The sequence below is a fragment of the Geospiza fortis genome, unplaced genomic scaffold (genome assembly GCF_000277835.1).
Source record: "Geospiza fortis unplaced genomic scaffold, GeoFor_1.0 scaffold112, whole genome shotgun sequence".
NCBI lineage: Eukaryota > Metazoa > Chordata > Aves > Passeriformes > Thraupidae > Geospiza > Geospiza fortis.
The window spans coordinates 9,266,852-9,281,513 of NW_005054298.1; the positions used below are offsets into that span (position 1 = coordinate 9,266,852).

At 41.7% G+C, this 14,662-nt stretch overlaps 1 protein-coding gene across 2 annotated transcripts in view; it reads left to right on the forward strand.

The window, feature by feature from the left end:
• Positions 1 to 14,662, forward strand: part of SEMA5B (semaphorin 5B) — a 263,423-nt gene that overhangs the window by 80,455 nt on the left and 168,306 nt on the right. The window lies entirely within an intron of this gene.

The window sequence follows — 14,662 nt, forward strand, 5'->3', positions numbered from 1 at the left end:
TCTTTCCAGAGCTTTGCTAGACCCTGTCTACCTCACAACAAGCTCGCAGGGAAGTCACTGAAAGCAGACATGGTTTCAAAGTCAATCATGCCATTTTAGATGCTTTGCTTTATCAGCTTCTTGTTTATCTAAGAACTCCAGTAATGGTTGCCTAATCTGCGGGAAGAAAGCCTAAGACATCTGTCAGTATTGCAGGAAATGTTACAAGCAGATAAAATTAAAAATATCTCATTAGCAGTGAGTAGTGAATAAAGTGCAATGATACCTTACCAAAAGCTGGCATGCCATTGGTTCCCAGGCACAGAACTTTGCTTGTGATGCTAATTAAAAAGGCCTAATAGAAACTGAACAAATGAACCCTAGAGGCTGCTGACCTGGTCATGTATTTGTTGGCCTTTGGTAACTTGATGTCAGAGTTCAGTATCCTAAAAGTCTTATCACAGAGATATCTCACATTGATATAAGCAATCACAGAGATTGCTTTTGGGCAATTCCTGGTTGTGAATGCATGAAAAGGATACAGTTTCCTTCTCCTTCTCAACTTTTTCCATCTTTTTCAAAGGTGAATTAGTAACGTGCTAATTTTGGTATCTCTTTTCTGAATTCTGCATTGTTTTTCCTAATCAATTCTCTCTGATCTGCTCAATCTCCATTTAATTCAGTCAGGCACTCAACATCCAAACCTTTTGTAATAAAGAGAGTGCTAATTTTTCCATTTATTTCAATTGTCTTTCATCAGGTGTTATTATATAACTCAATCATCCGGCATTGGAATTTGTAATTTAATCAATAAAGGAAGCCATTTTCCTCAAGAAGATCAAGAAAGAAAGATCTTGAGGAAAATGCATAGTGAAAGGAAGATGAAGAACAAAAAACAGTGATAGGAACTGTGGTTGGCATTTAATAGCTGCACACCTTGGTGGCTATACTTGCCTGGCAAGTAGCAAGCAAAAGAGGTATCACTACTTTAAAATTAATGGATATAATGATTTTGCCTGTGCACTCATCTTAAAAAATCTAGAGGGACAATCATGGATAATACTGAAGTTGCTATGATAAGCATCTTGCACCATCTCCAGGTGTTGGCAACCCCATAGATGAGCAGTACTGTTCACAGGAGCAGTTTGATATCAAGAGAAACCCCAAGAAAGAAACTTTGCAGTGTGAGTTCCTCCAGCCTTCCTGCTCACATGGCTTTTTATTGTGTTGCTGTTGCTTTAGATAAGGGCAGAGGAAGGATGGTCTGCAGCCTCTCTTGATGGGATCACTGAGGGGCCCAAGGCTTTGCAGCACAGGGATGTCCCTGCCCACAGTAAAAGGTGGCTGTGGCCTGTGAACCTGCTCAGTCCCTCCTCTGGCTTTGCTTGCAGGGCTTCTGCAGCCCCAAGGGTGGGCATGGTACTGTGCTCTGCTGGCAGGATGGCTGTTCATTGCTAGCAGTGAGAGCTGTTCTGGTTTCCTGCCCTGGTCCATCTGAAAGAGCATCTCTGCTTGTTCTGCCAGGGGTGTGAATTTTGTCCCAGGGGTGAGGTTTGTTTTGCATTCATCCCCTGGAAGACAACACGCCTTTTGCACACTGCCAAGCAGCTTTGAGAAGGTCTGGCTGGGAGATTGAATGCCCCACTGGAGAAGTGTAGGTACAGTTTGTGGTGATTGGGAGTGGGGCTGTGGTGAGCCTCATCCCCAGTGGGTACAGCTGTGAGCAGCAGGTGAGCAGCACTGACAGCAATGAGCTGTGGGGTGCCCAGGGGCACTGCCCAACCACCAAAGGGAACAGAGGGCACAGAGGTGCAATGCATCAACATGAGGGGTATAAAAGGCTGGGCTAAAGAACAAGAAGAAGATGCTTGCGGCCTTCTGAAGTGATATGGTGTTACTCTGTTTGGGTGAATGCTTAAAGCTCTCTAAAATTGTATGGTGATACTCTGTGTATCACAGCTGTCTCAGCTGTGACATGTGTCAGAGAAGCACTTCTGCTGGACCAGATCTGGGAGTCTTTCCTTGGTCCCTTTTCTTCACAGTGGGATTGCCTGGGCAGGTCTCAAATGTCAGGCCTCTGTAGAGTCAACCATGGTTTTGCTGATAAATTGCTTATAAGTATTATGGCCTCAACTTGACAAAGTCTGCCAAACACAAGATGAAAGATATCAAAACTCTTCATTCAGAAAGTGTTGCTATTTAAAATTATAGTAAATAATTTGGTGTTTAGGGCACATCACTGCTCCTTTGCTTCTGTCTCTCCCAAGGTCTGACTGCTAGTGCTATAGATGCATTTTCTGCAAATCAAACAGTGAGCCAGCTATTGAAACACCCATCTTGTGGGATATTTAAAACAGGTCTTTTAGTTGAAGCAGCCATGTTAGTAAAAAAGACTTAATGATACAACATTTTGGGGAACTTTTAATGTGTGTTGTGTGGCATTTGTCTTGAAGATTTTAGTGCTCCCCTTGAGTGCTACTCCAGATTGAATAAACAGGTATTTTGAGAGTCTTCAGGTGCTTATTTTCAACCTTCATTGACAAACTTTTCCTGTGGTAAGCACAGGAGAATCAAGTGTAGAGCTCTACAGTAAATAATCTTACTTCCCCACCCCTTCCATCCCCAACAACACCCTAAGCACTGTACAGTAAAAGCTGTCTCTAATGGGGAGAGGGTCTTAGCTCAGGGTTTATTAGGTAATGAACATCGTGGATTGAAAAATGCCTGGACAAGGATTGCATTGGAAGGGGATGCCCATGGAGATGGTGGAGTCACCATCTCTGTAGGTCTTCAAGAAATGACTGGATGTGGCCCTCAGTGCTGTAGTCTGGTTGACAAGTTGGGGGTCAGTCAAAAGGTTGGACTTGATGATCTCAGAGGTCTTTTTCAACTTAAATGATTCTGTGATTCTGTGTGAGTCTGTGAAATGAGATGGAGATGAAATTGAAATGGCTTGGTCCTATATTTTCAGCCACTCTTGAATTCAAGTCCTGCTCCTGTTTTGCACAGTTGTACCAGAAAGTTTTGGATAAGGAACGTGTGGAGTGTGCCAATCAGACAGCTACAAAATCTACAGAAATGCGGCTAGATGACAAATCACTCCCTCTGTCCCTGGAAACTTATTTGAGCAATATTGTAAATATTGTTCATCTTTTTTTCATAAACCTGTGTTTGAGTCTATTCTCCAACCTTTCAATGGTGCCAAAGGATTACCAAACATGCACCATATGATCTCTGGTTCCCTTCTGTGCACTCCAAATAATGTCATCAAAGCTGGTGCTGGTCTGCCTGTTGTGTTTGGCCAAACATGAGAGCAGAGTTTCTCCGAGGAGTAGCTTAATGTACTGTATTTGAAGATTGACTTTTGGAGCAATGACTCTTTGACTGGCCAAAGCAATCAGTGCTTTGCCCAGCCAGCAACCCAGGGAACCCAGGTCTAAGAAGCTTTCTGTTGAGAACTGTGGCTGAAGACATTTCTTGGGGTTAATTTAGCACTCAAGAGCTCAGAGCTTTGTGGAGCTGGAGCATCTTCAGAAGTAAGCAATGGCACATGCAGATTGCTGCTCTGTCCTTCCCACAGTAATGGCTTCCTCTTTTCACCTAAAAAAGAGAAAATTATGAATTATACTTTAGTCCTACTTTATTTTGCACAAAATCATGCCAGTGTAATGTATGTCCAAAAATATTTACATAAATGTTCATTAATTTTTCTCCACTTGCTTTTGAGCTGCTAAAACATTTTGAAACACTTGGTTTGGGCTTTTTTTGTCCTGCTCTAGCACCAAATCACCCATTTTAGTGATTCAATGCCAATCAGAAATTTGAGGGTAAAGAAAAGAAAAACTGCAACCACTTTTAGCTCATCTCCTAAAGGACGTTGGGTTTTGCTCCCACTGAGTTTTAATTCAACAGGCTGCAGAAGGACTGGGTGTCATTTAGCAATTAGAGATTTTTGCTTTCCTGATCATTGTGAAGTAGCATCATTAACACAGGCAAATTTCCATGCTTCACTGTGCTGTGTCCATGGTACATTAAAGGCCTTTTTCCATTGGTAAAGCTGAGTCTATTCTTCTGTAAAATCAGGGGCCCATTGGCAGTTCTTTGGCAAGTGAGACAGAGGGGCTATTTAATGGGAAGAAGAGTGGTTTAATAAAGGGGAAGAAGTCAAACATGACAAGTGCAAGGAAAGATAGCAGAATGTTAGTTTATAAATCACTGCATAATTGGGCCAAAATATTAATCCATTTTCACAGGGCCAGGGAGAAGGAGGACAGCAGTTTTGGGGTAAATGAGTTACGTGATTTCTCCAAAGTGCATTTTAGGGAAGTAAAGCACTCTATCCATTTCTCTTCCCAGTATGAGTGCTGTGATTTCGGGCTAATGGAAAATGGTTTGTATTGCTGAATTTTCTTTTTTGAAATGGTGTATTGGCTTTTGGTGAAGAAATTGGACTTATGCTTGAATATGTCTGGATTTTACAAATACATTTTTAGCTTAATAAGATGGAACCAATTAACCAGAAAAGTCATTGCCAATGGATTTTACAAGTACATAAAAATATATTGCTTTTTCTTGCAACATTTCATCACCCTTCTGAATGTTCCTTTTTCTTTCCTTTGCCGCCACTGACAAAGCACTGTGATAATTTGTTCCCTCATGCCTTTTCCTGAAAACATTGATCTCTGGCCCTGATTGTGTATGTGTGTGTGGGGGGAGTATATTGGGCATGTATGTATGCATCTTTTTGTTTCTGACTCAGTGTTTATTTCTTACTCCAGTGTTGTTCAGTGTGTTTAACTTGTGGCCTGAGGAAAAACAGAGCACACAAACTGTAAAAAAGTTGTTCTGAAAAGGTTGCTTAAAGTGGCACAGGACCCAAGGGCTAATGAGCGATCTCTCAAAGCCAGGTATTAATGCAACTGCTGAAACGTTTGGCACAGCAGAGGCACTGAAGAAAGCAGTAGCACCTGATTGTTACCCCTCTGGATCTCTGGGAGTGGACATATCTCCTGGAAACTCTTCTGAGGTCCCTCATTATGTCAGCTGTGCCTTACAAGTGAGGGTCGGACAGAGACCCACTATCCTGCAATGGCACAGAGGTCTGTGGAAATGAGTTCTGGTCTCTGCCTGCCTGTCTCTGAACAGGAATGCTCATTTAATCACCTATAGCAATATTTTACTTGGAGGAAATTTTAACATGAGGCCCCACCAGCCTCCTCTACCCCTAAATTTCCATCAGCTCTGCCTGCAAAGAGGGCTGGGTAACACACAAGACATGGGCCCATACTGAGGAGTTGCAGGATTTCTATTTCCATTACCTCAGCCTTCCCCATTCCCTTGTAGCCTTGCCTTCTGCTTAAAATGAAAAAGATATTAAGTTCTACGAGCATGTGGGGCAGTAATCCAGGCAGGCACTGCCTCGGGATGACATGGTTTGCCCTGCTCTGATCAACTCTGTAAACTGAAGCATAGAGAGCCTGCTTTGATCCTTAATAACTCTGCTAGTTTGCTTTAGTTACCAGTTGATACAGAAATGACTTAAACACAGTACTTTGGGGTAAAATATTGAATGTTTATCCAAGTACATGGCAATGACACACAAAATTAGCTGTTGCAAACAGACGTCTCTGTTCCCATCAACTTTGCTCAATTTGTCAAGAAAACATCTGTATCATCTAAAGAAAAACAAACACTAAATTTGGGTAACAGGAAAGGCTTTAATTCTTTTCTTCTGCAAACTGTGGGAGTGCCCTGCTGGACAGTGCCCTTTTTGCATCACTGCTTTCATTTAGCAGTGGTTCTCACATTTTAAAAGTAAGTTTAGATATTTTACCAGCAGTCTGACATCATTACTAAGTCTCTGCATGTTTACCACAGAACTGATGATCTAGTTGAAGGAAATTATTACATGCAAACTTTAAAGGAGATACCCTTTCAGTGGGGTGTGAACTTCAACACAAACCTAACAGTTGCTTAAAGTCCTTCTGGATTTGTGAAACTGTCCCATGAGCCACACCAAGTTGTGAATGATGCTGTCCTTCAAAGAGCCAGGACAGCCCAATACCTCCTTCCAGTAGCTGTGGTGTGAACAGCATGTGCTGGTTTACATCCAGGCTCGTTTACTCAAGAGCTCAGAGCTTTGTGGAGCTGGAGCATCTTCAGAAGTAAGCAATGGCACATGCAGATTGCTGCTCTGTCCTTCCCACAGTAATGGCTTCCTCTTTTCACCTAAAAAAGAGAAAATTATGAATTATACTTTAGTCCTACTTTATAGTGGTATTTTGCACAAAATCATGCCAGTGTAATGTATGTCCAAAAATATTTACATAAATGTTCATTAATTTTTCTCCACTTGCTTTTGAGCTGCTAAAACATTTTGAAACACTTGGTTTGGGCTTTTTTTTGTCCTGCTCCCAGCACCAAATCACCCATTTTAGCGATTCAATGCCAATCAGAAATTGCTTATTTAATTCTCACTTTTTCTTTTGGCCTGAGTCGAATTCCTGGCCTGTCCTTCGTATCAAAATGACCTTGTTCCTCCAGGGAAAGCTCCCCCGCTTCAGACAAATGGTACCAACACCAAATAGCTGCTTTGTGGGATCCAGTTTTGTCCTGCATTTGTTTTAAAGCTTCCCAGGAACCCTTGGCTACTTCGCACAAACTGTTAACTTGAGGGTAATAATTTTGTCTGGTTTTTGTCACAGAAATTCAATTAAGGAGGATTATGAACACAGTTGTAGGCCTGTTTCATTTACAGTTGCAAATGAAACCCAGGCCACACACTGATTGTTTATATAGGAAAGGAGATGCTGTAGTTTTGAGTGGCTGAATTACCTGCATGTTCCTTTGTGTGGCTTTGCTTATTGCAGAAGGGACGGGAGTGAGACTTGCAAAAATTAATAAAAAAGCAATATAAAGGCGGGAAAGAAATCACTAAGGGAAAAACTACCCCCACTGCTTTTCCCTGGGAGGCACACATCCCTTCTACACATAATAAACTCCACAGGGAATTTCTTCCTCCTTAGAAAACATATCCCAAAGGGCAGGAGTGAGTAGCCATTTATTTATTTATTTTTAGTAAACAAAGAGCAATATTCTGTTTTCATGGCCTTGATTTGGCTCCAAGTCCCTGAGCCACTGGGGACAAAGCATAAGGTTTCACTTTTTTTTCAGTTCTTACTTCTGTGCCATAGAAGCCAACATTTTATTCCATTACGCTCAAGTTTTTCTGCAAGCAGCTGAATTCCTCAGGTAGAAAAGGGGAGAGGAGGGGAGAGGGAAGAAAGGACGTTTACCATACTGGAGCAAAACGGTAGCTGCCACAGAGGCTGGCTCCAGGTGAAGCAGCATGTTTGGAGACAATGAAACAAGAAAGGAATTTGTTTATTCGGGAGATGCCTTTTTAAGTTATGAAGGGCAAAACAAAGGCAAAACTTGTTTTGATGTCCTCTGATGAAATGTCTGTGTTTGTAGAGGAGCAATATCTCTCAGCTTTGCTTTGCAGCAACAAACTTGGGAAATACTTTGCACCACTCAGGAGATATGTGATGGGCATGGTACTTGGGTCACCCCTTCCTCCTTTTGCAGGCTTTGTCCCACAGCTTTGGGCTCTGCCCTCTAACCTTTCGCCTGGAAAATCCCACACTGATTTCTCCAGGGTGCTGCCTGCCTGAAGACATGAAGGATAAGGCTTAGCTCCCATATACTGATTTTTATTCATAAGGAGTTATCACCATTTTGCAGATGGGGAAGAGAGAGGTGCTCAAAGGTGGAATCAGCCCCAAGTGAGTCCAGACTGGGCACAGTCCCAGGCCATTCCCTGTATGAAGTGAGTGCTGCAGTGTCTGCTGAAGGACCTTCCCAATTATTACCCAGCACCTTTGATTAAAGCTCTCCCCAAGCATACTCTAGCAACTCGTTTACTTCTTGTTTCTTACTTTATTCCTGATCCTTCAGTTCTAGGAGAGGTTATACTGTCCTTACCATGGTTTCAACTACATGCCTAAGAGGCTTACTGGATTCTTCACCAGATGAGGGGAAATAAGCTCTTTAGTTTCTAGCTTTAGATCAGATACTGTTTCTGTACCTCTCTCTATACCGACTTGACACTGTTGAACATTGAAAGAGAAGCAGGCAGCTTATTAACTCTCAAAAACTTCAGCAAAATTCACTGTAAGTGATGCAGTGAAGTGTGAACAATATCTGGATGTGAATGCTTCACATGCAGGACAATTCATCCTGTGGTGAGGGGCTGTTACAGTATTTTATATTTCTCAGTGGTTTTGTGGTAGAGTTGTCTGGTGTCAAACCAAACTTCTTGTTGAGGTAAAACCTGGATGAAAGTAATGAAAAGCCTTATATAAAGGATGATCTCTGAGTCTCTTGCATTTTGGGCACCTTTTCGAGAAGTTAGGACAACTGAAATCAATGTCCTCAGCAGCTTTCAGCCCAAGTGAACATGGCTTTATGGACAGTATTATGGCTGGATGGATTTGAGTGTGAATAACCTTGCAGAAATCAGTGGATTTATGCTGACACAAAAATACTGGGGGAGAAAAAGGGGAGGATCAGTATTTCATGTAGCTATCCGATTGTTCTGTTACAATTGATTGGGACAGTCTGTCATAACCCAGTTTTGTTGTGTAATGGAGGAAGGAGATGAGCCTCTCCAGAGGGTGACTCACCAGAAGGGCCTTCCCATGGGTGACAAGAGGTGACCTTTGGGACTGCTGATCTCCTCCTGCTGACGAACCAAGGCCTTGCAGCCTAGCTTAGCCAGGTGAATAAAGTAGGGTGAGATGAATCTCTGCCTACGTTTCACTCACATATTTTATATTTGGTAGAGCATATAGAAATAGTCCTTTTTTTAGCATCTTTCAATCTGTAGATAGTAGAGTTGGATCCTTAGCCAGCATAAATGAGATAAACGTCAGTACTAAAGAGCTGACTTTGATGGAGTTACTTCTGCTTTGCTCCAGTTCAAGCAGTTTCAGTCTCCATAGAGTTTTCTGGGGTCGTTTCAGTAGTACCTCTGAGCTTTATACCTAAACTTCAGGAAAAGGACAGAAAGAGGCTGCATGGTATGTAAAGTACACATGATTTCAGGCGGTACCTTATGATTTAGATAAAGCATTTTAGATTCATGACATGTGGCAGCATTGCTCTCTCAGGCTGTAGCAGAGAAATAATCCTTTCAAATCAACTCTGTTGGAGAGTGAAACATTTTTCACCAACCTAGTTTAAAAATCCTATCTGAGCCTTTCTCTCCTGCTAACTGGTTCAGCACAAACAAATAGTGCATACAGGATGTAGCTGTTTCAGCAGTTTCCCTGGAACTTGCTGTACATTTAAAATTATTTTCTAGCTTTTTTTTTTTCTTCGAGCAAGTTTTATTTTACATAGAAGGTAAAATGTGTAGTTGAATCACAAAGCTAGATAAAGTATTGTGAGCCTGTGTTGGCCTGAAGTCCTTTTCATCCGAATAATGACCTTATCTGCTTATTGTGGAAGAATTGAAAGAAGTGTGGGAAAGTAAGACCGAAGCACACTCAGGACCCTATATTTCAGCATTGTGGGGGAGGCTGACCATTAGTATGGGAATTAATAACCCACCAAAGCCACTTCGTCTGACCAGCAGCAGTAGGAACTGGTAGTGCAGAATGCACAGACTAATTCTGTTTCAGAGAAGCTAAAATTAAATGTTTGTTACAGCTTTAGGTGCATACACTCTCAGCAGGAGCCGTTTTCATTCCCTTTAGGCAAACTCAGAAGAGGTTGAACATTTAACAGCCTTGAACTACCCAGTCTGTGTGCCATATGTACATAGTACTGAGCCATGCCTGTGTTGTCAGTCTTCCTGAAAGGTGGAATCTGGCTGGTTGCTAGCAATCCATGTTCTTAGAGGCACAGGAGCAAAATGCTGATGTTGATCAGAGGGGGAAGGTCTGAAATTGTAAGCAAACAGAAAAGATCCATCATGCATTTTCACAGATGATAAAAGGCTGACAGTGGCAGTCTGCTTATCAAATAACTAGATTTATTGAAATAGCCTGTGCTCTCATTAAATAGTTTGCTTTTTGTGTTTTTGTTTTATTTCATCTTACTGAAGCTGTCTGGGGTTTTTTCCAAACCTACTGTTGCTGCCGTGGCAAACTGGGTTATTTAGACCATTTCTGCTGTTAATGCTTAAAAGCAGCATGGACTGCAGTGTTCTCTTCTCACTGACACTGCAGGACCTCCGAGCAAAGCCAGTCCCTGTCATGAAATCTGAGATTCCTGGAAAATAAATCGGGAAAAATAATGTAGTAATTATAAGTTTGTTCCTTCCAAGATGATAGTGCTAATGATAGTGCTATGCATTTCATTTAGCATAAGCCTAGTGCTGTCAGCTATGCTGAAAAAATGGGGTAGAATTGGTAATTTTTAATCAGTAGAGAGAAATGAAATGCAGAAACAGAAGTGTTGCTAGCATGATATGACATCCCTTTCCTAACTCAGTAAGGTATCACATTTGGTGGTTTTGTTCCCAGGGGAATGAGCTTCTGCTTTCCTCCTTTTCTGAAAACATTTGTAAGATGGGAAGTGGAATATCAATAATTGAAAATGCAAGTTGCAGTAATGCCATTTGCATAAGGATGTTTCTTGACCCATGGAGGATATTCACTGTTTGTTGGAGAAAATATCAACAGAGGAACTGTGGGAGGCTGATGGATCTAAAAGGCTACCTGGCAATAAATTTATTTCTGAAATGAATCCTAATGTGGTTCCCAAGACTGGAATTCTCTATTTGTAGCCTCTCCTTTTTCCTGGAAGATGTAATGCACTATCAAGAGATCAATATCCCCCAGTCCTGGATGTGGTGCCAGTAAGCAGATATTTAACATGAAATAAAGGGTTTTTTTAAACAAAGGGCATGGATACAAGTCCTTCCTCCTGCAGAATTTGCTTGTTGAAGTTTAACAGTCCCAGTGACCTTCGCTGAGAAAGCATTTTGACAATGAACCACATGGAGCTCAGCAGCTGGGGTTAAGACTGATTTGACTCTGCTGATACTTTAACCTGTAGTTTCAGGAATTGTGGTTTTCAGTTTGGACCTTTTGGGGTGTTGTTTGTTAAGCCAGATGCTCATGAGGCAGAGCCATCCTTCCGTGGTGTTTTGAAGGCCAGTGGTACCAAAACATTCCTCATAAAGTGCGCACGCTGTTACGATTCGTGACTTTAACTCTCGGCATATTTATAGGCCTCGTTTCCATTTCTTGTGGTCTCATTAATGGAGCAGCAACAATAAATTGAAATGTTAATGGGAGATCATTTCACCAATAGCAGAAGGTATTAATGAACTTGATACAATAGTTGAAAGGAAAATAGCTTTTTAGTAGTGTAATTTTTTTAACCATTGCCCCTGGTTCTCTCCTTCCAAACATGTGGAACTGGGACAGTTTCAAAATTATGGAAACAATTTCATGCAGACAATCAGCTTCCTGGATATGTTGCATGGGAGATGCACTATTTGCAGAAATTCCAGTGGGGACAACCATTCTGTAAGTGAATCATGAGCAGACTTTGCTGTAGTCATGGTGGTAAGAGATAGAAAGCACCTTTTGTCTGTGTGAGTTAATGAACTTCATTAATGGAGAGTGAAAAAGTGGTCCTCCTTGTATGAAGTGGGCATTTCACACCCTGTTGTGAAATGCCTGGGGATAGTGTTAAGATGTGGTCTCTAAGGGGACTTCAATTCCTCAGCAGACAAGGGAATTGTACCTTAGGATCCCTTGGGATCGCTGTATCTCAGTTTTCCCACTGGTAAAGCTGAGGGCTTTGAGCTAATGGAAACAGCTGGATTTTAAGGCTTGGTCAGTTAGTGTCTGTGGAGAGTTAGTGTCTCCTGAGGGAGAGGAGTTACACTGTGGGGCAATCCTCAGCTGGAAATAAACAGTGCCAGACACCATCCAGCACCTTCCCCAGTGCCACGTTGTTGAAGACCTCTGTGCTGAAATCAGTTACAGCTGTAAAGACATTTCTGTGTGCATGCTTAGAAGTTCAAGGCTAACATTTGTAATACATTTGAAGTAAATTTGCATTCTGGCCCCTGGTACAGAGCATCTGTTTGATGCTAGCTCTAGAAAGTTTGTTCCCAGTGAGTTTTCATGTGAGTACACTCATTAATCCTTTTTGGACTTAGCTTACCCACAAATATAGAAGAAGCTTTGAAGTGGATTGGCAACTTTTCACCACCCTTCTTTCTTTTGTTTTGTTAAATAGTAAGTTTAAAGGTACTAGAGTAGGTCAAGAATTGCATGCTTAAACTGTTTGTTTCCTGCAAGAAAAGAGATTGGGATTTAAATGTGCCATTCAAGCTAATCATCTCATAATCAGGAGTTTACTGACCTAGAAACTTAATCTAGTCCTGTGAGTTCATGTATCTGGAACTTTTTTTAGAAAACAGAAAAAATATTCTTTTCAAATGAGGCATGTGATTAGTCTAATTCTCACTTTTTTGTAGATACCATTAATTTGAAAATTACTTCTGTGAGGAGCTGTTATCTTGCTTCTGTGCAGGCAAACTGTGAGGTCTAGCCCCCTGAATTAAGCAGAGGGTGACCAAGTACATATGAAAATGGACAGATAAATGCCAATGCAGGCCCATTTGAAACAGGAAGAAAGGAAGGGAAAAAAAAGAAAATATAAAAGGGAAGATTATCTGTCTAGCCTTATTGGCAAATGATCAGAAAAGTGACTGAAAGCATTATATTGCATTTTTTCCTGCTTAGGCTTTGATAAAAAACTCACTAAAATAAGTGGGAAACTTTCCTTGTTGTTCTTGATTTTGGGTTGGGATGCCTGATCAACACTTTCTCTGTCTCCCTGCAACAAATTGCAAAGTGCCTGTAGCAAATAAAGATATCATCAACAGCCACCACTGTCAATACTACTCTGCACTATTAAAGCAAACTCATCTGTTGTTGGCTAAAATGGCTCCTCAACATGTAGACAGGAAAGCACTTGCCTTGAATATGGATATGGATATAACCCAGTCATGTGGCATGGAACCCCATATGTTCAATAAAGAGTCATTTTTAGATAGACAAATGACCTTGAAATGCTTTTAACAATTTTCTGCATCATCACCTTTTACACTTCTTACTGTTTGGCTTTAGTTCAGTTGTATTTAATTTTTCCCCCGATTTCTTTATGTCTTATAAAGTTCAGTGTGTGCAGATTTGGTTTGGGAATGGCGGTGGAGCACAGCTGGTGGAGTGGAGGAGCAGGGAATGAGATCTTTTTAAAGCAGCTAAACTTGTAACCAGAGAAGATACTGCATTTATAATGTTCCCATTCTTCTCAATACTTAACAAGAAAAATGATTGTGTGTGTGTGACGTGAATATTCAGCACAGAGCTTTGGTAGCTGACCGCTCTCTTTTCACAGCCATCCAACCGCACACACATTCCTAAGGGATTACCTCACTGCCAGCGCTCCTCAAAGTGTGGGATACGGCGAAGCCGACCAACTGCAAAGCTCCTTTCTGCCTGCTGCGGGGCTGGTTTTAGGCAATGACCTTTAAAACCACAAATCTAACCCTATGTCTACCCCCAAAAAGGTTTTTCATTTGTTAGTTAAATGGGAGAGATGCTGGGTGTGGAAATAGGGTAGAGTCTGTAGGTTACATGTAGAAATTCCTTTCCAAGCTTTCCACTCCCCTTTGGCTCCAAACACTCAATAACTTTCCAGCCAGAGAATGTTTGTCCCTTCCTTCTCCCTCTCTTTTTTTTGTGTTCTTCCCTTGTTTTGCATATTCTGACAGTATTGTTTACTTCAGCCTGCAGCTCCCACTGCTTTGTCTGCTTTCTCTGTCTCACAATTGCATAAATAAATCACTAAAGAAAATTTGCATTTGATGGGAATTTTTAGCTGATATTAAGTTTTATGGGTGGAATATAATATATGTGAGTTGGCTTAATTAAACAGAATTGTCATTTGTGACACAGAGGTCTTTATCTGTACAAGACTATTTTTGCCTTTCATATTTTTTGCTATTAAACATGCCAGTGGATTTGAAAACCCAAAGATGACAGGTCTCAGAAAGTATCATCTCTCTTGTAGCAAAATATCTGCTTATGCCAAGTGAAGCAAATCAGCATCATCGCAGAGCCGAACAGTTAATTTATGCTGTGAATTTCTAAGTGCCATGGGATGGAATCTGAGGCCCATATATGTTGTAGCACCCTCTAGTCGCCCTGTTGGTGACTTGCCTCACACTAGAGGAGAGATGGAGTCTGGCAAAATGGTTTAGATCAAGGGAAATTTGACTAAAAGTTTGTCCAGGTTTTCTGTGTCCTGATATCCCACCTAGGCTGAAAGTGGCTTCCTTGCCCTCCCAAGCAGCCGTGTGTGCCCTGGAGCACTGCTGCATTTGTCTTCTGGGAGTGCAAGGCTCTCGTGGGGCTGGCAGGTGGGCACAGCCCTCACTGGGTGGGCACAGCCCTCCCCGTGATTGCCAGGCCTGTGGACACGCACTGCCCCTGCCACCACACGGGCTGGGGTATTAACCCCTGCACAGCAGTGGGGAGCACACGGGAAATTAATCTCATCAGCTGCTGCAGCTTTGTTTCAGAGGCATGAGGAGCCAGCCTCCCAGTTCCCATTTTCACCCTGTTCTTATATATCTGAATTGAAGGGAAGG